Source organism: Lates calcarifer, linkage group LG2 (genome assembly GCF_001640805.2).
Source record: "Lates calcarifer isolate ASB-BC8 linkage group LG2, TLL_Latcal_v3, whole genome shotgun sequence".
NCBI classification, from domain to species: domain Eukaryota; kingdom Metazoa; phylum Chordata; class Actinopteri; family Centropomidae; genus Lates; species Lates calcarifer.
The window spans coordinates 8,438,617-8,464,750 of NC_066834.1; the positions used below are offsets into that span (position 1 = coordinate 8,438,617).

The 26,134-nt window shown below is 38.6% G+C and overlaps 1 protein-coding gene across 1 annotated transcript in view; it reads right to left on the bottom strand.

Annotated features, from left to right (window-relative positions):
• The window catches only part of glceb (glucuronic acid epimerase b), a 50,056-nt gene extending 24,151 nt beyond the window's left edge, over window positions 1-25,905 (bottom strand). The window contains exons 1-2 of the mRNA XM_018683502.2: window positions 25,617-25,905; window positions 3,932-4,046 (exon numbers count right to left, since the gene is read on the bottom strand). The gene's annotated coding sequence lies outside the window, so the exon portion shown is untranslated. The remainder of the gene's footprint in view (window positions 1-3,931; window positions 4,047-25,616) is intronic.
• Between the last annotated feature and the right edge of the window lie 229 nt (window positions 25,906-26,134).

A 26,134-nucleotide genomic window follows, 5' to 3' on the forward strand; every position in this document is an offset into this window, starting at 1 on the left:
AAACATTGCAGCCTTAGAAGTATAATAATCATCACTGAAGGACTGACTTTAGCTCTATGGTATCTGGTATGATAAATCCTATATGATATAGCTGACAGCTCTACACTGTGGTTGCGTGAGGGAACAGACTGACAGGAAGAGCAACTTCACAGCCCTGATACCCTGAGGTCCCGGAGCGCTCACATGCCCAATAATACACAGCTTCTTTTGCTGCTTCTGCAGATCATCAAAGGCTTTAGACTTGAGCATCTGTCTTTGAACTGTGATGAACTGTACCATATGAGGGCTCTTTGGATGCCCTGACAGTTGCTTCATCAAATGCAAGTGATCCCACTGGCTTAAAACTATGCGTATTCTGCTTGGTATAAACAACAATTAGACTTTTTTAAACACATGCAAATATTAAGATGTTTTTATCCCCCAAATCCCTGGTAATAAGGCTGGGAAAATCCTTTCAGGTACCTAATACTACCAGTTGTTCGTTAGTAATGAGCAAGTGTATCCATTTGAGCAGTGAATCAAATCAAATCTTTTCAACAGAAAAATACAACATCATCATCATTGTGACTTTGTTAAATGAACTCCAAGTCAAACTAGCCACTAATCTCGGTCTTGGTCCCTGGTGCAGAATGTACAACATTTACAACATTGTCAAAACTGCTGCAGCACTCGGCATAGGGATGGGTGAATGGAGTTGTTTTTCTTCTCCTGCTGTCCTCTGGCGTAAAAATCACGAGCAGTCATCACAGCAATAAAAGCTGAGTGCTCGTGAGCCACCCTTGGGGAGCTATTGGAGCAGAAGCCCGGTGTATGCGTGAGGTACAGGTGTTGTAGCCCTAACTAAACTCCTGACATTTTCACTGCTCTCCTCCACGGGTGAAGTAAGGTAGGGGCTTGAGGCTGCCTGTAAATTATCAGCTTATGCTGAAGCTGTGAGGCATGTTAGCTCCTGTGGATATGGGGTGGTTTGTGTGGGTGTGTGTATGTGTATTGTGGGTGTCTGTTGTGGTTCTAAGCCTGATTATAATAATGTGTTGGCATCAGGGTATATTCAAGGCAACAACTGACAGGAGAAAAAATAACTTGCATCTTTATCCCACGGCCATTTAATATAGGAGCTAAGTTACAGTAAATCTCTTTTTCTACCTGTTGTAACACTCACATTCTGATAAAATTACACCTTATGTTACTGAAAGAAATAAATGGCAATAATATGCCACTAAGTCAAGGTTGTACCTGCCTGTTAGGAAAGTAACAACCAGAAAAAGTAAGCTAATGCAATTTCATCAATGTTGTTCAGAATCTGTAGTTACCTGTTTCAGCCTGGCTATTTTATCTCAGACCCTCTTTCTCCTTCTGAAGGACTGCAGCTGACGCGACAAGAGCTGCAGTTACAGCGAACAGAGGTCTGCTTATTCATGTGGCAGCACTGGGGACTCACTTCAGGGACAGTTGACTGTCACCAATGTCATTAAATTTGTTCTTAGGATATTTTTTTAAAATAAAGTTGCTGAAATGGACTTAAAAGTCAACAAATCTAGTGACACCAAGGCTGCAGCTAGCAATTATTTTCATTATAAATTCATGTTCAGAATATCGTCTTTGGATTATTGGATTAATCAATTGGTCTATAAAATGCTAGAAAACAGAGAAAAACAACAATTCTCTAAATCCCAACATGATGTATACACCATTTGTTTTGCTGCCCAATGACTAAAAGTATTCACTTTGATATAACATGAGTTAAAGGAACCTAGCAAATCCTCAAACTGAAAAATAGGTTCAAATTAATTTTCTGTCAAATGACAAATTACTTCATTGTTGCAGTTCTCAGTGACACAGTTTAAAATTTGGTACCACTGGATGTTTCCAGTGTGATCACCATTAAACTGTAAAACAAACACTGGTGTTATTTCATGCATGTAAATAAGGTATGGACATCTTTCTTCCTACATCACTCAAATTAATGATTAATGGTGAGCTAATAAACCTCAATCAACACAACAGTCCAAAATGTAAATTTGCATCACTGCATCACAGCTTTGTTTAGAGGTGGCCGAGAAGTCAGTAAACGGCTTTGAAGTTAATGCGCTTGTGTGTTTTATCTCCAGTTGGAGGATTAAGCAGGTCATTACCAAAAAGCTTATAACTCAGGCCTACTGAGGGATTAAATGAACTCTTAATCAAATGGAGGGGAGACAAGAGAAAAATATATGCATCATTTTAGAGGCAGCACCGCTGCTTGTCCTACAACATCATAGAAACAAATGTGGACCTAAGAAATAGGGAGTGGCTTAGGATGCTAAAAGCTAAGAGACAAATAATACAATGGTTGGATTTAGTGCACACGGTCTACAAGTGCTGCAACAAGAGCATGCTAGCTGTTTTGTCCCGGACAAAAAAAAAAACAACCTGTATTCAAATTATGTTGTATATGCCTGAAATGTTTTAGCAATTTTTTATTAAGTAGGGCTTAACAAAACTGCATTTCAGCAAAGGTACAACAATTGGAGTGTAATCAAAGAGCTGAGATCCACAAATGATAAACTAATTTTAAGGGTCATGTTGGTAAACTATGTGACAAATATCAGCTTTCTTGAGGCAAACATTACATTTCCAAAGTGATTATATTTATCTATTACTCACATGTACGTATATACAGAATGTGTGTCTTTATCGTTTGTAGGCTTGTGCAATACAACCATGTCAGACATTAGTGGTTTCTACGTCCTAGTGACACAATGACTTCTCGTATTTTTATAAGTTAATTAAGTAAATATGAAGCTTGCAGCTGAGTCCTATTTAGTGTTATAAAACACGCTGTAAAACCAAAACAAAAAAACAACACAAAAGATTCAAGTATCTTCCAATCAGAAGGAATTTACACTATACCTTTTCATCTATTTCTTAGTAGGTCGTATAAGAACAAGCTCGTAGGCATACTGCCAAACTTGAAACATGTTGCAATCCAGAGTAGCTGCCTGTCCAAGGCCTTTTTGTTTTCTTTGTGCCTACATTTGTGCAAATATTAAGCAGACTAAATGTTTTGCTTTATCGCACCAAATAGCTTCTCTTGTTTTTCTTTGTGAATTTAATATCTATCAAACAACTAGAAAATCAGCCAAGTTACATGACTAATCAAATGTTGACATTTTAATCATTTTAGCTCTACTAAAACATGCATATCATGTTAAAACATATATAACTCCTTAATAAGTACCAGCATGTTACCAAAGAAAAAAAATGGAACAGCATGCCCACTCTAGTCCATAAAACTAAAACAAGGTTATGCAACAAACATTACCGTGCTTTAAATGATTCCTTGGGGTTTCCAAAATACACAAGTAACTCTAACACATTATAAGACACTGACTATGAGCAGCCTCAAATATCATGAGTTCATGCATTATTATACTAGTGCTGTACTGGGGTGCGTGTCAGCGCCTCAAGTCCAGCAGTTCCTCTTCATGCAGACACACAATTACCAGAGTTACACAAGCTAATGCACCCAGAGTTAGTTCAAAGAGCTCCATCTTTCCTTATGCAATCAAAAATGATTCAGTGATGACAAGAGGAGGAGTGCAGGGCTTAGGGGGACTTGTTAAAGCTATGCTTATTCATTTCATCATACAAGCAAGACCAGGCCATTTTTCACAGTGGATATGAGAGTATACAGAAGATTTAATTTGTCCATGTAATGAAGTTGAGCACAAATCTGCATGCAGAAGAGGTTACACTGCACATGCAGCACATTATTTAATTTCATCAAACAAAACTAGCCAATGTCACAACTAGGTCATAATCAAAGAGTGTGCATGAACAAACTACCTGAAGAATAAGCTCTCCTCTGCATGGACATGCAACTTGTAGACCTTAATCTAAATCCTTCCCTGATCTTGACAATGGGGATTTTAAGGAGACTGATACTAACCTCTAATCCATTCACAAGGAAACGGCCAACTGGCTGGACATCCTCTTGATGTTCACCACCAAGTCTTGACACAGCTGGTTCTTCTGGTATTTTCTGCTTGAAGTTTCCTCAGCACCTACACATGAGAGAAGAGAGAGTGGATTTTCACTATTGTGGCTGAGAGCTATGCATGGAGAAACATGCATTTAAATTCATGACGTGCAAGAGCATGTCTCTGTGGGTATGTTAGTTTTCTCATTCGCAAGATATGTACTGTGTGGGACATTTTACAGATGAAAAAATAAACTACTCAGTGCTCTCTGCCAGACAAACTATATAATGAAGGAGTTGTTAAATTACCTCAAACCTAGTCTGTTACCTAATGCCTGTTCATTGCTACTCAGCATCACATGGAGGGAAAGAATGGCAGGTTTGGGCTGAGCTTATCTCAGCACACACTGTGTGAAAGTTAGGGGAAAAACACAGGACAGGTTGCTGATCATAAGCTCAGTTCAGTCAAGTAAACATTCACATATCTGGGAAGGTTTAAAGCAGCAGTCACAGTTGCTGATCAGCTGATAATCACCCAGTTCTCTCCAGGCTTTATATTCTTCACATGAACTCCTTTGACAGGCTAAATGTTTCTAGAGGTAAATTATGACTGATTGCTGCTGCATGGCAGAGCAGCTTTTCAATATGATTTTTTTTCTGAGGGAAACAAAATCAACTGTTGTAATTCTTTTCACTGTGGCTAATTATAAACTTAAATCAATGCTCCATAGGCTTTGACACTGATGCACTATAAATTTAGATGAGGAAACAAATACTTATTTGTAACTGCAGCCATGATGAATTTATAGGCTTTACGACAGCAGGGTCATTAATGTACAACCAATCTATCAGTGCAAATATGCAGAGAGCGACATGGATACTTTACTCTGCAATTAATCTCACCAATGTATTTCTAGCCCCCGTTGAAACAGGCTATTAAGCTAAAGAAGGTGCTAAATCGCCACATCAAAGAGAGCATATTGATATTTTTTATGAAATGTGCTTATTGACAAAGCACTTAAATTAGATATTGTTGAAATTAAACCAGCTGGGCTCCCTTCTGTCATTGCATTGCTCACTGCAGTTTTACAAGGCTTGAAGAGAAAAAAGACAGAGATGGCCGAAAATAAGATAAGGTGAACATTTCGTATCAACATCAGCATTATAGGAATAGACTGAATGACTCAAAACACCATTCACTGCCACTGTAATTAATTCAAAATCCATATCAGAAACTTAACATCAAAACAGATTTTAGCCATTTTTCTACTTCAGTGTCTTCTCTCAACTACAGGTAAAGGACAGATCTGAAGATCACAGATTGCTGATGCCTAGCTGAACTAAAAGCCCCTCATTAACATACAACAGCTTTTTTGCTTCAATTAAGAAACTGCAGACCAGCTTTCCAGCCTTTTTGCCAGTTAGGAGATTTACTGTGTCCCATCCCTGGCTTAAGAAGGAAAAATCCCTCAAATGAATGAAGGTAATTTATGTTCAAAACCTGTAGCTACATCCTGCATATATATAATCTGTATTTTACAAGGTTTGAGAGAGAAATTTAATTTAATTTCAGTATTTTTGACATAATCATGCTCTGATGACACAAAGGGTGGATGTGTAACCTGCCTTCATGTGTGAGATGGCACATGTTGTACCCAGCCAGAGTGAAAAGGAAGCAGAAATGTCAGCAGTCTTAATCAATATTCGCAGGCTACTGTATGGGCGTACTGATGCTTTTTTTGAGGCAGGTGTGCTGCAGGCAGATGGTGAGAAGTGGAAAATGAGAGTAAACGTCACCCTGGCTCATTCTTCCCAGAGCTTATCCTCCACCACTCTTGCCATCTCTGCATTTTCTGGGCAACATTTCATTCTGGGTATCTCCTCTTTCTGAACATCTGGATATAACCTCGTATTGCTTAAAGCAGCATCTCAGTTGGGCCAGAAGTCAAAATTAGATGGTCAAGAGTAACATACTAATCTATACATACTGTTATGTGTAGCCATGCAAAAATAACACTCTCTGTGTTACCCACACAGTAAGTGGCATAATTTTTTATGATAATCTGCACATATGTTTCAAGCCTCAGATGGGAATAAACATGGCAGAGCAGTTGTATTTTTAACACACTTTTGTTTCCAGGAAATGCAAACAAGTGTCAGAAAAACATTTGGTCTCTCTGCGTGTTTTATAGTAGAAGCACCTCACCTTGTCTGAAAAAAAAATACTCTCTCTACTTTCATCAGATCAAACTGTGACAACTTTATAAAATATACTATCAAGCTCATTAAGCTTCAAGGGAAATGAGCAGTGGTGCTACATCACACAGCAAAGGTCATATATTTAATCAATGAGGTGACTGTTTAGACCATAATTTAGTAACTACACTGATAATGAGATAAAATGCAGCAGGAACTGTCTGATTTAGCTCAGTGGGGGATTGATTACCAACTAGGCTAACTAATTTTCTGTGGGAAACCCTGCACATAGACAAATCTTTTAAAACAATATTAAAATTACTGGATTTAAAAGTGTAATTATGTTTGTTAGTTGACTTTATCTTTATTTGATTGTAACAATACAGAGGAAAAAGTAGCTGGTAGACTAGATTTTTACCAGAAATCCTGATATTCTCTAATGTTCTGATATTCTATAAGAAAGGAGCACTTTGGCCATGGTATAAACTACTTCTGCTCATTTGCTAACATCTTAAAATAAACTGAAATAACATCAGACTGGATGATGAATGGCTTCTTTATCCAAGAGATTTTTTCTAAGAAGTTTCATTTCTAAAGTTAAAGCTTAAGTATGGCAAAGTATGAGTTACAGAAATAATCTCTTAAGGATGTGTAATCAAGGGTAGCGAAAGCCAAGCAGCACTTCAGCTCCTCTTCAAGGTGGCTTAGCATGTAGCTCTCCAAGCTTAGCACTGTGCTGACACCATTTTCATAGCCTTTACATATTGTCCCATTCAATCGACCTTTCTTAAGCAAGGGGCTGACACCATGCATATGAATCATGAACATCAACTTTATGGCTCTCTCCTGTGAATACATTTTGAACATTAGGCTGAGGATATTTCTTTTACGGCGCCTTGACTGAGAGTGATATTAGGTCATTAATTATTTTAGTTGCTCCTCATTTGCTGCCACTCTGACACAAGCAGCCATCTATCAGGACATAGTTGGGGTAGAAAGAGAGATGGAGACCCATCTGTTGGGAACTCATAACACATCCATTTTCTCTAGGGAGAAAATGGCTGGCCAAACATTGAATGATCGCACCACTGATGCCACCATGGTGCCAGCTATCACTGACCATCTGATGCCCAGAGCAATATCCAAGAATTCTGAGTCGGCAGAGTGAAGAGCTCAATTAATTGAGATTTCTACTTGCAGAGAGCGAACTGATTAAACTGATTCTTCTTATCACACATTTAATCAACTCTGCCTTTGCCTGTGTAAACACACACTAGACACATTTTCAGATTTGATACAACTACCAGTTTTATGGTCAAAGTTCAATTAGAACTCAATACCAAAGTAGCTGATAAAAGATATAGCCTGCTCTTTTTCAAGGTGCTGTCTACTCCAATTGGCAGTGATGGAAACATGACATGCTAATTTTCACCACTTTTCCACTGCAATCCAATGTGTTGAAATTCCAGATGTCGGCACATAAATAGCTGGGAAAATTAGATTTTCTTTACAGTCTACGGGAACAACGTATAATGCAGATTTTGTTCTTCATTAGCAACACGGCAAGGTGCAACACTGGCAAGACAGCAAGGTTAGAGAGCTTTTCCTGATTCAAGGGGAAAGGAGTCACTGGGCTCCATGCTGCTTTCTGCTGTTTACTAACCCTGTTTTTGTTGCCTTCATGACGTCAGGAGGGCAGATAGAGTAGAAAGGCAAACTCGTCTACTGACAATGGTAGTCAATTGCCTTTTTTAGCAGTTTTAAAAAAAACCTGCATATACGTGCTAATTTTGCATAAAAAGGGTATAATACTTGTGTGGTCCACTCTGTTATGTGTGTGTACAAAGAGATATGGGAACAAAAAGCTACATTTAGAAGATTCAAAAAAAAAAAAAAAAAAAAAAAAAGAGGTGTCTCTTTTCAGGCTAATTTACATTATGCATGTTTTATACCAAAGGTTAATCAAAAAATGCACCCCTGAAAAAAGTAATTGAAACTCTTGCTCATTACCTATTCATAATGACCTGTCAAAAGCAATAAAAATGAGACAATCTGGGGTACATCTTAATATAGACTGTAATGAAATAATATAATGCTTCTACATTTGTGCTGTTCTAATTAAGTCAAAGAAATATGCAAAGATCTTAACTTACAACACCCCAAAAAAGCTGAGCCCCAATCACTGCTTTAAGAACCTCTCAATGTGATTCTTTGACCAGAGTTTAATTAATGAGGTCACTTTAAAAGCCATAAACCTGAGGGCCCAAGCTAGTCACCAATGCTAGGCATATTGTCCCAAAGCACTGGCCCCATGCCAACCTCTCCCAACTCTCGAAACATTAGGGTAATTTTCACACTGGATTTAGCGAACAAAGAGGGTTTCAGTGGGCCTGCATCACATGGTGCGAGATGCGTTGTGGCTGTCACAAGTGTTCAGGAATACAGACAGTAAATTCTGATGTTATTTAGTGGTGCTTTGCATACATTTAGGGGCTCTGTCACTCCCTTTTTGTGTCTGTGAAAAAATTTAGATCTGTTGCAGTGACTTTCACCTAGATTGGGCGCAGCTGTTCACCCACAGTTTCTTCTCTTCTTTCCCATGTACAAAGTTTTTTTTCATTTGCGAATTGCCTAAAAAAGCAACATTTAAACACACAGTATCAGAAGTTAGATACCTTAATTGATAAACATATACCATAAGCTAGTCAGTTATTAGATCACTGTGATATCAGCGCTAGAGTGACACAGTTAAAGGCTGAGGCTGAGGGAATCAGGTGGAGTCAGTGCGCAAATGCAGTACAGAAAAGAGAAACCTGAAAACTGAAGCGTGTCTGAGAGCCACTCCTGCTTTGCACTCCAACTCTAAACTGAAGAAAACAGGATGAGAGGATAAGACTCGGAGTGGGAGGCAGCAAAGGCAAGCTTGCAAGAGGAAGCCAAGATGAAAGTAAATAAGAGTTTGGAAGTTTTTGGAAGCTGAATAAATACCCCTGGTGCCTGTCAAGCCTCTGTGGTGCTCTCTGTAGTGAATTCTGCTTTAATGCTTGTAGGCAAAAGCTGGCACACAAACACACAACGGCAACAAAATGGTTAAGCCAAAGGAATTATTCATTATCTCATTCAGTATGTAGAAAAGTTGAAATTGTAAACCCACCAAAGTAGCATCCACATGAGACATCACCAACGATAATTCATTGTGCTGCTAACCTCGAGGTTAATCTCATCATGTCACATTCAGTTTAATCTGAACTTTTATAAAATAGAGTAGGGCTGCAACCAACAGTAACTTTCATTACCAATTAATTTGCATATTTATTGCATAGTCAATTAATTGTTTATTGTTGTCTATAAAATGAAAAAGTGAAATAGTTTAAAAAAAAAAAAAGGTCATCATAATTTTGCTGAGGAAATTGCAGTCCAACAAAGATGTTAATTAAGTTAATTAACAAAATGTAAGACAGGTGGAGACATAAATAAATTTAGAAACTGGAAATAGTGTATGTGTGCCACGTTTGCTTGAAAAATGAATTAAATAATTCAGTAATTGTCAAATTACTTGCCATCATCTAATTGACTGAGCAGCCTAAAACTAATATTTCCTGTCTATCCTTCCTTTTAAGTAAAAAACAAAACATGATACCCTGGGTGCAAGAAAACATATTTTGTTTTTCACAGAACAGAGTATGGGCATTCTTTCAAACCGAGTGCAGAGAGACAAATGACACAAGAACATGTCCTATCGGCCTCTGTGTATCTGATGAACAGCTCTGAACTTGTTAGTAGCACAGACACCTCGGTGTGAGCTCTGGAAAAGAAGAGGGCTGTGCCCCAGCTGCCTCTCACATGAAGACAAGACTTGCATCTTCAGAACCTTGTTAGTTCTCTGAAAAGGCCACCGACTAGTTTGGAATATTAAGCAGCTCACGCTGTCGGAAATCAAAAGGATTTTGGAAGAGAGTGGGAAGCTTCAAAAAGGCTTTGATGGTATATATCGCTCAATCTCCAGCAGATATGACGGAATGGAAAAATAAAGACAGGGGAACAAAGGGCTTCTGAGAGAGGAGGGTGGCAGGGGTTATTCTCCTCTCAGAATTCTGCATATGCATATATCATTATTCCTCAATCAGTGAATCTTGCTCTTAAAATGTCAAGACTTCTGAGACAGACAGAGCACAAGACAGAATGAGACAGAAATAGAAAAAAAAGAGGAAAGTGGGACACCAAAATGTTTCAGGTCATTGATCTTAACAGGCACACTAAAGTAAGGCAAACTCAGTTGTCTCACTTCCAGTAATGTCCAAACGCAGACCACATTTACAGCATTAATAAGTTACATGCCCATGCTGCGTGGAGCAAGCACACCAAGCACAACTGCTTCCTTATTTTGTATAGAAAACGAAGCAACTGTAGATAGAGAGAACCAAATCTGCTGAAATATTTGCATGACTCAAGATCCACTCTCTGTTTTATGGCCTTTCCTCTGCTGGGCGCAGAACAGTAATGAGGGTATGACGATGAAAAGATACTGTTTTGTTATGAAGAAGAGGAGGGGACAGAGGCAGGAAGCAGATTAGAAATCCTTGCCATGATTTCTGTGTGGGGGAGGAAGTGTTTCATTCAGTTTTCTCTTGAGGAATCTGAGGTCAGGTTCCTAATGAAATGATTAGATTGCCAGCGGTCTTTGCAGGAATAATTAAACAAACAACGAGATCCTGCTGAAAAGGTTTCAAAAACATGAATGTGCACTGCATATTTCTTGGTGTGACTCTTGATAAGACAAAAATTCTAATTTACTAACAGCACTCCTGTCGCTGTGAGAAAATTAACCATCACTTTGCATGCAGACTAGATTTAGCCTGATAACATGTCTTACAATATACCCTTGAAAGAGGCTTTTAATCCAGTGTTTAGTTAAAATATCTCTCATTTCCATTTTCAACTTGAGAAAAAAGGTCAAGACCTAAAGAATCATAGTAGAGATAATCAAGACAGAGTCTGTTGTGAGACTTAATATGTACAGCACATTGTCTCACTGAGCTAAAGAATTTACCAGAAATGTCAAGAGTCTACCTTTTAGCAACAAGGGTGAACATGTCTGGCTATGGAGAGAAGAGCTGTTCAGGGGGAAAGGTAAAAGCCTTGAGGTGATGTAAAAAATGGCTCTTTCGAGTTGACCTTGTCTTTGCTATATTCTGCAAGGTTACCTATAAGAGGCCTTTCCAAGCAAATTATTACTCAAGTGAGGGTGGCAGTGCCCTGCCAATCTTCGCTTTCTCTATCTTCCCTGTAATTGCTCTTGGATAAATCTCTTCAACTTCTCTCTGTAGCTCTTAGGCCACTTCCTTCCCACTTCACTTTATCCTTACATGATATGGGTTTCTGTGGCCACACAGAAATATGTTTAGCAGCATTAAGGCTATTATAGTACTGTTTGCTTTTGGTGAGTCAAGAACATAATCTTCTTCTAGTTTTACAGATTGCACTAGGCCATGCCAGTTCTTTGTCAGTGATCACAAGTCTATCAGCTTGCAATTCAGTTTGTAATGCAGAGTGTCCATGTGGCTTGGCTCTAACACTTCTTGTGACACACTACTTCTGAAATGCTTCCAAAGGACACTTGGGCCATGACAGAAGTCTCTTTCTCTTAAATGTCATCATACACACAAAATGTAAAATGAAACTTTGTTGTAATTGTGAATAATTGTGAGATGTGAGCCAAACTGGTAGAGGCAGATGAAGAGCCAGATGGAAAAAACTCTGTAGGTTCATGACTAAACTTCTGCATATGTGCAGATGACAGAAATAAACATATGCATTCCTCTTCATCAGATTTATAAAGCTGTGGAACTAGTCACATGTGTATGTGTGTGTGTGAGATTTCCTCTCCCACTTTAGCCATAAACAGCTGAAGAAATGACCAATACCAAGAAACTGATACTCGATACGATTTTTGATACTGCGGGGACAAAAATGAAAAACAATTAAAAGGCAAAAAAAAAAAATGTTAATAAAGGCTAGAAGAATACAAACAATAACACCAATGATAGCACTATTTAAGTTGTAGTTAGTCAAACAAATACCAACCATCAGCGATGACAACAATTTTTTATGTTGTCTGAGAAAGTGCAAAAATAAATAAATAAAAAGCAGCAACAATGAAATTTTTTTTTAATTGTCTGAGAGGTTATTAGGTCATTATTAGCTATAGCCGTTAGCTGCAACCTTGATAGCAGATGGCTATGGTAGCTATCGGCTAATTGCTAGTAGTTAAACAGCTAACGCCAACAGGTGCGCTGGGCAGATTAACATTTATGATAATAATACCTAAGTGCTGTTGAAACGAGAGCTTTGCTGACCTCTTGATATTCCACATAAATGCCTGCCTGTCTGCAGCGGTGCTGTGTGAAGTTGTGTGTAAACTGAAGGAGGCAAAGACTGTTGGTATCAATACTGTTGCAAATTAATATCTAAAATGATACTAATTTTTAGTATTGATTAGTATCTGAGAATTGATTTGATAAGCCTAGTTTGCAATAATTTTTCCCACACACCAATCTTTTAATAACAAGACTCTTCCCTTAGTTGGACAATCACAGTGTCTTTTACATTAGATGGATAAAGTGGGTTGAAGATATGACATTGTGATAGCCATGGTCCATCAAGTCCATTACAGCTGTCCGAGCTGAGCTGAATGGCAAATGTGCTACTCAGGCATGGATGCAGGTATGTAGCAGAGGGGGCAGGGGAGACGTGCCTGTACTTTGATGGTACAGCAAAGCCTATTTATTCAGCTGCACTTCCTCGAGATGTGGAGAAGACAGTAAATTCAGCCCCTATTCTGCAGTCAGCAATCCCAGGGCTTATTGACTGCACCAGCATTCATAATGACAAGGCAGATGTTGTGAAATATTGTGAAATGTGAAATAAGAATTCGGGAGTTAAAATTAAACTCTCATGCAGAAATTAGTTAACATAACCTGCTCATATAGTCTCCTATCTTGACAGGAATAAGTGGGCAAACAGAGGCCTTACATGTTATCTGACACTTATACTTGTGGCTTCTACTAAATTATTTTTAACAATAACCAACCTGAAGAAAACAGATTCTAAAAATGGAGAAATACATGGTTTTGACAAATCATGTGTTGAGACTTACAAATAACTTAGACGTAGAATAACTCTTTAATAACTCATTGAATATTTGATTACTCTGAGGGGCATCAATTAGCAATTTAGACTTTCTAGTTCACCTAACCTGCATGTCTTTGGACTGTGGGAGGATGACAGAGCACCCAGAGGAGACCCACTCATGGGGAAAACAAGCAAACTCCACACAGAGGGGGCAGCAGATTTGAACCTTCTTGCTGTGAGGCAACAGTGTACAACACTGGGCTATTGTGGTGCCTGGTCGTTTCGCAAATGCCATTCTAATTTTGTGGTAATCTTTGAACAAAGTTGTCTGAAATGGACCAGTCAGCTCCAACTTAAATCCTCTTTGTCCTGCCAGTTTGAGCAGAGGCTCATTTGCTGAGAGGCTGCTGAAATTACCAAAAATGTTCAGCTCATTTGTTGGTGGGAAAAGAGCAATGGATGGTAAACTAGCAAAGACTGCAGCAAATGCAAAATGGCAGAGAGATAAAGTAGTAAACTCAAGACATTTCAATTAAATGAGACAAATATCCCCCTAACCCCCTTGGTGATTTAATATCAAAAATTGCTAATTAGCTGTAATAGCTTATTGAAAATAAACAGATTGCACATTTTCAGTTCAACAGAAGACTTAAAATAGCAATTTTTCTGTACAGGACAGCAAAAGTCAAATACTTATAGCGTGGCTGGGCTACATTTTTGGGCAAATAGTAACCCAGGCAATAATTTTAGCTCAATGCCATAATTAACCAGACAGGATGCAGATAGTCAGAGGCCACAGAGCTCTTCTATCTTTTCTATACACTCATCTTTTTATGAACAGTATCTTCTCATGCAGAGCAGTACAGAATTTACACACTGGTCTAGGGCCTGGTTGTGATGGGGGCATCAACAGCAAGTACTATAATCTCAAATATTCAAAATTGAGCATTAAATCATTAGAAACATCCCACAGAGGATGTTTTGATATGTCACAGAAGGATAAGCACAGGTATAAAAAATAAAATTAACAATAGCTGATAGCTGCTTCAGTTTCAGGCACCTGCAATACACATTCCCACTCAATGACATGCTGTTGTTACTTACTGGGTTAGTAACTGTCGTTACTTCAAAAGAGCCACAGTTAAAGTTATTATTAACACCTGTGCTTTTCCTAATATGGTAAGTCAAAATGTCTGCTGTGAAAAAGACCTATTAGAGCTAACTCCTGGCTCACATTAACATCATTCAAATGTTCTTATACAATATCAAGACCTGAGTTCACAATCACAGTTATAAATGGCAGTGGGCAAAGACCACTATCAAAGTTCTTAGAAAATGCTGTACACTCATGGGACCAATCAATATCAGCCTTTTTGTTACTCTTAGTTTAATCCTTTAAAACTAGACCTTTCTCACCATGGGCATTTTGACTTGTAATACCAGTGCAGGCACAGTTGTTATTAATAACGGTTCTGCTACATTTAGCTGTTCCACTAGGCTATATGAATTGAAGTGGCTGACAGATTAGGTAGCTTTACTGTAAATCAATGGACAAACGGCTGCTCTTTTGACCCCTAATTTTAGCTGCAGTCTTGTTTTATCACAAGTGCTTGGGTACTACCAAGTGTCCGGACATGAGGCTACAAAAAGAGCCACGAGGAAAAGCTGAAACAAGTGCTGATGAAGCAGGTGCACTGGCTGCAGCAAAATACTGCTGGGACATCCTCCTGGCTTAGTATGTCCAGCCAATCCAATAAAGACTTAACAGGTCTCTGGGGCCAAGGTCGCGCCTCCTACCTCAAAAGAAGGAAAACTTCATTTGCAAGCCTAATCAAGTGTGAATGTCACAGAGGCATAGCAGAGGAGGCTCGAGGAAGGCTAATTTTGTTCAGGGAAGATGAAAGAGCATCAGAGTCTCCCAGTTTTGCCATGTTGGAGGGTATTGAGTTGTAAAGATGGCTATTAAAACAATTAACAAAGACATCTTTTATCTACATTGGGTAGTAAGAGAGGATGTCTGAATGCAAAATGGCAGCCCAGGGACATTTCTCCACACAGGCAACACACATTTAGGTTCTGCTTGGGAGCAGGGCCATAGCATGACTGTGACCGCCCTCACCTGAGCTGTACTGACATCATGGTCGACTCCTCAAACGTGCAAGTGTTCAGTAATCTTGTAGCTCTTGCATAAAGTAGGAGTCGCTGTTGTCTGGATACTTTTACTCTGTTCCTATTTTCAATGTTTGTGTGATAGGTAGATCTTACTGCCCGAACTGTAATGAAGTGGGGTTTTAACTACCAATAATGTCCTTGAACAATGGTGTTAAAAATACAATATGATGCACCCCTATAAAACTGTTGCAATTTAATTTAATTTCAGTTCTACGATGTAGTTCAATTCTCTCAAAATTAATAAAACATTAATGCAGGATACTCAGCACTTCCTGCAGCTGTCTCTTCCAAATACTGACACCTCACTTTATGTCTTGTCAATTTTTATTCCTGGTGATATTTTAGTCTGATTTGATTCTGATTTGTGTATATTATGCAGTCTAAATGCACTCCCTATGCAGTTACTTCAGTTAGCTAATCCTGGAGGCTATTTTCTGTTTGGGCTGCCCAGATATATGTATATTGTTTTGGCAGGGTCCATGTTTCCCAAATCTCAACTGCAGCAGCGGTATGTGCACAATTATCATGACCCACAGTCACAATGGCTGCAATTTTGAAAATAAAACCCCAGTTGAAAAAAGGAATATTACTTTGAATGCATAATGAATACAACGCAAATGAAAAGTCATTACACACACTCCACTGACACCAACACCAACAACTGAGGACAGGGTAGGCAAACATACTGTTTGCGTAGCTTGTGCCAAGTTAAGTTTTTCAACCTCAGTTCCATTATGGACAACAATTGTTTGGAGGAGCGAATGACACAAGAAGTCTGGAGTGAGTAAAAAATGGAATGAGAAGCATTCAGCCTGTTAGCATAACAAGAGGAGCGTTATTAACTTTGGCTGCAGTTGAGAACACAGTGGTATCTCTATTCACTGCCACTGAATAGACACTTGCAAGTCAGACTGCCACAAGAGACACTACATTATTGACTTAAATGTGTGGTTAGCCCATGTGTGTGAAGGGGCAGGGCAATGGGGCTCCTGGGTTCGGGTACTGATGCTGTGACAGTTAGTACAGACGGCAAAGGCACAAGCAGTCCACACATGATTGTGAGCCAGCCAACCATAGCATCTCGCTCCCCGTAGAGTGTTACAGTTCCTTGGAAAGCCTTTTTGGACCTACCAGCTTTTAATCCTGTCTACACCCACAATACAAAATCAGTGTTGGACACAATTTGCTACAAGACTTGTTCAATGGAAGCCAAAAAATATGGAGAGTAATGAGATGGGAGCATATCTATTGTCTGCATGCCTGAGGGCATCTGGGGCCACTTTCTTTTGTTGTACAGGGTGGTTAGTGCTTAGCATTGAGGAGGGGTATAGAGGAGGGTGCCTGGGGGAGGGTTATGGCTCCAAAGTATGCAGACATAAGCTGTCTGCGTGTTGCCTTTGAAGCAGGCCATGGTTGGTTGTACTGTGGGGGTCACAGGGCCAGGGTTTAGAACAGCAGCGTCCCACAGAGAGCCTGGACTCATCCGACCCCCTCAACCGACTGCCAAAAATTAACAAAGAATGCAGGCTAGAAAAACAAGAAACATGCAGACTAAATGCTGACAAAAGCAGCCATTATGAAAGGCTTGCTGGGTTGCGAACTTCTGAATCTTCAAAAATTAAAAGTAGAATTTTCTGTTAAGAAGTGAAGATCTGCTTATTAGGGATTTGTCTTCGGTCAAAATTTTGTCAAAAATCTGTCAACCCCTGTTTCAGTGGGTTACAGCAGTTGTGACATGGAGACCTGGAGTCAGCATGATAATCGCATGACCTGACAGTTGTGGGGAGATGGAAATAAAAATGAGCAATTGGAGCCTTTTTTGAATCACTAATTTTAAAACATATAGTTTGCCATAGTGGTGGACAAAGGTAGTAGACACCTCACCACACCCTCACAAAACAACTAGCATGTCCAAACTTTTTGCCCTCTCTCATCTGAATTGATAAATTCTACAGCATGTAACAATCCTCATGACTTGGGTAAATTTTTGGCCGTGGGGGTTGAATCCCTTAGGAAGTGTCACGCATGCAGACGTTTTTCTATTAGCCTATTAGTAAGCACAATGGGGCAACTTGGCCTTGTCTGTATTGGAGACAAAAATTAGCATTAGGAAGCTCAAGCAGCAACAGCAGTCGGGTAGATACAAAGTGACTATCAAACAGCATCATTTAGGAAATCTGCAATAACATAGTACAACAGTTTGGGGTCGGCAGCTTAGAATCCACAATAGCTCTTACATATTCTCTGAAATACGTGCAGATGGAAAGCAAAGTAACCAGCAAATACAAGGCCACATTCCTCTTTTCTTTTCACTTCAGCTGCCTATCCTCAACACATTCCAGGTTTTCTTTGTAGGATTAGCAAGGCTATATGTGGTGAATTACAGCTAGTACAGCACTTTATTTTCAGTGGAAATACCAATGGTGAGAGACAAAGGGGTAGTTTACGCCCAGCGAGTTGAAAGTGTTTACGTGCCCAGTGAGAGAGGAAACATCAAGCACTTCTTATTATAGGGTGTGGATAGTACAGACAATGACAGTGTGAGCTCTCAAGGACAGTAGAGCAGTTTCCATGACAGTTTTTCTACTCTAACTATTCATGTTTTTTCAGTTATCATATTTTCACAAACACTTGAGCTGTTTTAAAATCCGCTGTAAAGTGGGTATAGAATCAGGCAGCTTTTCTAATGTTTTTGATGTCCGAGTGCTCAGCAGGTTAGAGTAAAAGGACATCAGTACATAACTGAATTGTTGAAGTGAAGGGTCTCAAAGAGCCAACATGCGCAAGGCAGCCAGTTTGACTGCTTCGATACAGATGCTTTGATTTGAGGAGCAGGAAAAAAACGTGTAATTTCAAAATGATTTTCAGCTCACCTTCAGCAAGAAAGTGAGCGACAACAGGAGAACTGCCATCTGCCAGCTTGATCATATATAATAGTCTCCCTTCTGCCACTAGGTGTGGGCAATATGGATCAAGTCTTTTGCTGGGTATATGTGATTTATATAATAACAGCAACATATTGTATATCAGGATATATATATAGTCTATAGGAAATTTTGGGAAGTTCAGTTGAGAAAACTAAAACTAACCACATGTGAATGTCTGTTACAGGCTAGTCCTGTCACTGATGCAACAATCTCCTATGACCAATGCTGCAACAATGTAGTCCTGCTTTCTGATTTGCAACATTGCCGAAAATGGCCTAATACAAAGAAATAAAAGAGATAGCTATTTTGGTGAAAAATTTATAGTAAAGTATGGTGTAACATATACAAGCAAACAAATCTCAAAAGTTAATAGACTTAAAACTGGTAGCTGAGGACACCACAGAACAATAAAAAAGAAGGGTAGCATAAGATATTTAAATGTCCTCTGCTTATAATTTGGCAGCATTATCTCTTTTTGTGCTGCCTGTGGAAAAACAGATGGGAAAGCCTCAAGAGTGCGAGGAAAGAATCAGCCTCACATAGACCTTTCCTTTAAAGCTTAATTAAGATGATAAACACACTCCACAAAGAAGTCTTGTAAACACAGATGAAAATAAATGTTACATTTGCTTTCCATCTTCAGAATGTATAATTAGTCGATAATAATAGACAGAAAATGGCACTTTTTTTTAAAGGTCTGTGAGACAGTTTGAAATAAACAAAGTAGAACATACAGAGGAACAAAGTACTGGCCGGTATCTTATCACACTGATAGCTGCAAGAGCCATTGTAAGAATATGATAAGAATTACTATATTGGTACGGTCACCTAAAATCAGATGACACAGGTTTTAACCTAAGTGCTGCACAGTGATCAGTTTTTTAGAAATTCACATTACAGATGATTGTCATGCACATATTAAACTATGTAATCAGGCCTAGACTTAAATCTTTCTCCCATGGATTCTTGAGACAGGCATGTTTACACTTGGAAAAAACCCCTTGGCATAACAATGTAATAATAAAGATGATATTCTTTTATATGCAACTGCATAATCCAGAGAGCCGGTAGATCAAAGACAATGGGCAATGGTCTCAGGTTTATAGACAGTAATTACTATGGTGTGCACAGCAGAGGCCTGGACATGTTACAAGCTGCATATCTTGTTTCTACTTTGCTCCCACTCTGCAGTACAAATGCCACAGAATAAGGGCAGAAATGAGTAGAGTTCATTATAAAATGTGGTTAGCATTTGACAGCTCTCTATTCTGTGCTCCTCTATATTTTTAAAAGCCCACATATTTGAAACAAGAAGGGAGAACTTCAGCCACAAGGACACTTGACTGTTTTCACATAGTGTGTTGAAATTTGCTGATTAAGGACACTCATGAGAGAAGAGACTGAAATGGCTTTGGAAGGACATGCATCAACGATAAATCAAAGTACAGACGTAAAACTGCACTCAGCCAAACTCAGCAGATAGTACAAGACAGGGCCCTATGTTTTTAATATTTACTAGAGTTGACAAGCTGAGTGGGGGGGGTATGGGATTAAAGCTACAACTGTGATGTTTTTAATACCACAGAGTCACAAGGATTTGGTAAAATTGTGCAAATGGACTGCCAAGACACCAGAAGCTATGAACAACACAACAACATGCTGAGAGATCAGCGCTGAATCTATAGGTCTTTGTGACTATGACTGTGTCCACATGAGTGTGTATACACAATATCCATGTGAGAGAAAGTACACAGACAGGCAAAATGTTAGAAGTACATTCATAATGCACAAATATAAAAACATAGGCAGCAAATTAATAATACAATAAAGTATAAGGAACAGAACTGTAGTGTGATAAAAACATCACACTGGGTGGTGTATTCCACTGAAGGAGTAACTTTTGAAGAAGGACATTTTGCACCACAGCGGGAAATGGCCTTAATACATTTAAGAGGGGCGGATAGAGCTGTTGATCAATACCAGTGACTAAAGGATTGCATTGCCAGGTGCTAAGATTTATGGATTTCATGGCTCTTTGTTTGAGTTTAAATTGGTTGTTGGTATTTCAAGTATCACTCAGACTCTCTTCTCTTCCTAATTAAGTATTAATTAAATAATATCTATTCCACAATGCTCACCTATTTTGTAGTATGCTACAGTGTATTCTGTCTTCTCTGGGCATTTCTGTCAGTTCTGTCTTCTTATTAGTGGACTGCCTCATTAGCAAGCTGCCAACTTCTGTCAGTGTTTGCACTCAAAAAATTGTTCAAATTCACACTCTATTGAACAAGGTTTTGTTTTTAAGTCTTTGTTAGCACATTTTTACATTCCCTGGCTATGAGACCATGTACCAAAACATTCTTTTTTTTCTATTAATCATCAACTCTGTTTTCTGCATTGTATACATATATTCTTTTTACTTGCTCCCACAAGCCAGCTGGCACAAACCAAAGCACCTTTTGGGTTTAAGTAGCTTTGATCAGTAAGTACTTTAATGAAGTAATTCTGCAAAACCAGGCTTAAATTTCTGTATAATTTTTACAGGTTATAACATGCAAAACAGGGAAATAAGCGACAAATGGTTAAATTAATTAAAACAAAACTAGCACTGTTATTCGTACTAGATGTATCTCATTAAAATGAGTAGTGAAAATTAATATTGCAGCAATGTCAAATATCTTGAAAATGATCTACAGTGGTGTAAGAGAAGGCATGATATGACCACACACACTAAAATGTAGCTGTATTGTTTATCATATATTTATCTACATGAATATGCAAGCAAGTACAAGTATTTTACAGAAATGAGCAAGTGTTTAATTTTAAAGTGTGAATATTTGCAGTGTGTGTGTACAAGTGTAAATAAGTAAGCGCGAAAATTCAGTCTGTGTAGGAGACAAAGAGAGCACAACACGACAGTTGACTACCATGTAAAATCTGTTTAATGTAGACTGTTTACTCAGTTAACAGTGGCACAACTAAACAATGACCTGAATTCATTTAATCATTGTGTTAATGTTTAAAGAAATGTGTGAAAACACCTTAAAGGATAAGGACTCTTTTACTTTAATAAAGGATCTGAATACTTCTTCTACCGCTGAAAGTCAAAGTAGCTGTCTGGTAGCAATATATAGTAATGTTTATAGTTAAAGAAAAAGGATCTTGCTCCAAAAAAAGTCTATCTCTGTAGGAATCCTAATGTTGTTAGACACTTGAGCCTGTCAGTGGCAAAAACAAGCATTTTAGTGGACGTACATTGACACGGACAATTGCCCATTGGATTACATTGCAGCAGCTGTTTGCAGTTGCCAGGTGAACAGTGGTCAACACTGCAATGATTCCAAAGATTTTCATCGTCAATCATTTACATTGCAAAACATGGGAAAATAAATCCCAGGTTCAAAAATACCAGATTCACCTTTTAACAGAAATCATGACAAGCTGTATTAAACATAAATACATCAAAAGCGTTTCTTAGTCGGACCACTTATGCCAGTAAAATGCGCGTCTTCCACCTCAGTTTCTACTAAATGAAAAACTACTTTTTATTTACTTCCCTCCATTGCCTTTCTGGTTCATGTGTAAATTCAGAGCACCGAATGAAACCAGACAGTGCCAAACAGAAAATTTACAGAGATGGTAGCCAGGCTGGCTGCCAGGGGTTAATGTTAGTTGCAAATTTTGACAGAATGGCAGCCATAATGTCATAGATTACAACTGGAGTAATAACATTTCTGGATAATTACCCACTTATATTTCAGTTTTAACTTTTAACTAAAACTTACTAGCATATTTTCAAGTTTAGAGAATTTCCAAGGTCAGGACTAAACATTTTCACTCAAATTAGTACACTAAGCTTTGTTCAGTATGAGAAATAATTTCCTCCTACAAAGCTATTTTTGATGTTTTGATGTGGTACACAAAGAAAGGCTAAGCAGTTTTTTTTCCTTTTCAGAATTTAGCAAATGCTTTTGAAATGCTTTGAAAGGAGACTTGACGTGCTCATATTCTTAACTTTGGAGTCCACTCTCCACACACATATATCTGCTTTTGATTTTCTCAGCTGCCAGCTGCATTATTAGCTCTGCATTGCTTGTCAAATATTCACTTTATCTGACAAAATAGATCAGTTTAACAACAGTACTTACTACCCAAATTGGGATTTTTGTCAACACACAAAAAGTACTTGTCAACTGCATCAACAAGACAAAACAAAATAGTCCAAAACTGACTGTTAGTCTTGACCTGTGCCACACACTTCACAAAAACATATATATATGATTAAATAAACTCAGTGACTCATCAAAACGCCAGCTGGGTTAAACAGATTGTTCCTACACTATTTATAAGTGTAACCTTGCATTACCTTGACTCAGCTGATTATAATCTAATTATTATTGTGCATTTACACATGCTGAGAAAAGTGTATGGCAAGAAGCAGGCATGAGGAATTTAAGAAACATTTAAACATGTTTCAGCCGGCTCTTGAGCAAAATGAGGAGCCTTTAAAGCATTTGGTGCTCAACCACCATAATAAATATACTGCTTGGTATAGCCTGTGGTTTAGTTTGACATCCAAATCATAGCAGTCTGTAGAAGGACCTTATGTGCTGTCACTGACATTTGAAACTTGACCTCCTTCAACCTGCCATAAAAGTGAAGCTATTCTACTCACTTCTTTCATTGTAATAACTGTTTGTTAGCATAAACATGAGGTTATTTATTGTGTTGAGGACACACAAGGAGCCCAGGATACTCTTTAATACTGTCTCCTGAGAGGAATCCACACAGTGAGAAATCATGCACTGACCAAGGTGCAGACCAGCAGAGACATACGCCCTACAAGTTTGCTGAAAAACAAACAAACTGTTCTCTCATATGCCAATTTTCAACAAATGCTTTAAGCTAAACTGTCTTTATCATGAAAAAACTTTAATGGGAATACACATAATGTACCGGGAAAGCGTTGTGTGGCCTATGGTCTGATTTACATTTATATCAGTGGACCTTAATTTCCTTTGGGGAAATCCTCATTTTCATACAAATGAATGGATTAACTAAGTATGATTGCTAGTTAGATCAATAAGACTAAAGCTAGAACAATAAATCAGTCAGGCCAATACATCGGCCAATACTGCCACATGGCAGATAAAAAGAAACTGCAGTACAGAAATGCCAAACTAGGCATGAGCAAATTTAAAAATAGTGACAAGTTGATATTTCAACTGTAAAAGTCACATGAAGAACATACCTTGGTCATAATTTAAAACCAGAAAAAGCATTTGCATATATTACATGTTTATCAAATAAAGATTCACTTTGTTATATGTTCTACATTTTATTCTAGTATGTCTGAACATAATCATACTATGGTAAACCTGATCAATACTGGAAATTAGAGCTTTATTCTAAATTACAGTTTATAAAATCTGATTTGCAGTATATTATACTTTATACTCTTTTTATATAATACTCTTTTTTTAACATATGCAAAAAATGTACAATATTTCTCATAAAAATCCCTTAAATCTGCTTATTAATGCATTGTGACTGAGGTATGAGCTGAGAGTTACTTTTTACATTTCAAAAAATGTCAGTGTTCAAGCATGGACTGAAATTTCTTGTTGCTAATCATATCAGCTAATCTACATATAAATTATATACTGGCCTGGCCAATGTATCTATCTGGCCCCTATAGTATGTATACTGTTATTTCATCTAAGCTCATGGGCACAAAAACTTCCATCAGCATGAATAAAGGTCTATCTTATCTCCTTCACTGGACATTAAGAAGGATATGGACACATGTCAGTACCCTCAAAATAGCCTAATGCCAACTACAAAAGATCCTTAACAATGCACACTGTTAACAGCTGTGTAACTGCCAAAACAAAGAGGGACTAGACTGGAAAGACCTGGTATGGACAGCCAGTTCTAGTTGCGCAGTCAAAAATAGTATTTCCTTCTAAAAAGTAAAGTCAGTGTCATTGCACCTCTGATTACTGTACTTCCAGGAGCACAATTGAAGACAAGAGGTCTTTTCCCTTCAGTCTATAATAACAGGACAGCTGCAGAAATGAGCATTGCTTGTGGGTGGAGAAATCGTGGGTGGGGGGAAAAAAGCTTTGAGGATGGAGAAGTTACTGCACATGAAAAAGAGACATTATGTGTTAGACACTGAGGAGTACCAGAGTAAACTTGGAATTTAAAGGACAATACCCTGCAAAGATTTTAAGCACTTTAGATGTTTAGCTTCTTCTCCATCAGGGAGGCGTCTGATTGGTTCTAAACTCAAGGACAAGGAGTTCTGCAACATCATGGGGTCAGTCTGGGATTACATGAAGAGACAGAAGACACTGAGATAGTCTAAATTCACAGATGAACTGAGGCAAGTTCTCTGAGATGCTTGGGACAAACTGCCTGCCAAATATCTTGGCAAAACTGTGCACTAGTGTACCGCGGAGAACTGGTGCTGATTTAAAGGCAAAGTGTGGCCACATCAAATGTTGACTAAATATTATTAATTCTTGACTTAACTTGTTTCTGTTAACAGCGCTTTGTAAATAATAGTAAAAAAAAACATTCATGGCACAATTGAGAGCCTCCTCACTTTACCTTTATTGTCTACAACTTTTGCACTACTGTGCTGTACCTATGCTGTTGCAAAGGCTTGGGGTGAAAACATATCTGTAGAGGAGGACAACAGCAAAACTGCCGTCAAAACCAAAAATGACCGGTGGTAGAAGTTAAGTTTGTCAGTTTCTAACCTGACCCATTCACACTGACAAAAAAGCCTGACATGGTCTCGCAGCATGCCCAGCTCGTCACAACCTCTCCAACAGGACAGTAATGTTAAACGCTGATATTTTTGTGGCGACACAGTCAGCTAGCTAGTAAGCCAACCGACAGCTACTTTATACTAAGCAGATGTATCGTTAGCATACAAGCTAACTGGGGTATGCATTTCAGAGACAGTCAACAGTGAGGTTTGAAGTTCCTGCACTCCCCCTCTGGTTCCGTTAACACAAGTCGACAAGCTGAAGGTTGAATTAAAGACTTAACGGTTGAGTGCTCCGCAAAGGTAAGGAGTGACAGAGGCGGAGACGAAGACTGGTGGGATTTAAATCTTTCTTTGCTGATGTGAAAGTGAACTGTGAAAATATCAGCTAGCACTGCATGAGAGTGTCTGGACACAGGGAGCCAACAAGACGTAACGTTAGCAACCTTACCTGGAGAATAAAGGTGTCGTGTAGAGAAGGAGTTTGTTCGGGGACGCCGGTAGTAACTGTCTTCGGTTGGTCGGTTAGTTTAAAAAGACTCCTGCTTTACCTCAGGCTGAATCTCGGTTCTACCAAACAGACTGGCTGACCGTGCTGCCTCCCAGCCACAACAGCGACTGAATGCAGCTCGGGATCCGCTTCTCACTGGGAAGGATCTTCAGTATCGCGAGATAGGACAAGAGCTCCGAGATCTACGAACCAATCAAATTTGGCGGCTGGAGCTTCGTAGGGGAGGCTGAGAGGAATCTCTATGCGTTAGTATAGAAGTATCGAAACATTGCATCTTTTGTGTGAAATCATTTTGAAGCTGCCAAAAATCCTCATTAAACATTTCCCAGAAACAAACAAACAATTTGTGTAATAAAAACATAAGTGGTAACCAGTAATAAAGGAATACAGTCATGAACATAACTAATAAGAAAAAAAACTTAGAAATTTGTAAACGCATCAATGTCTTAGTCAAGACT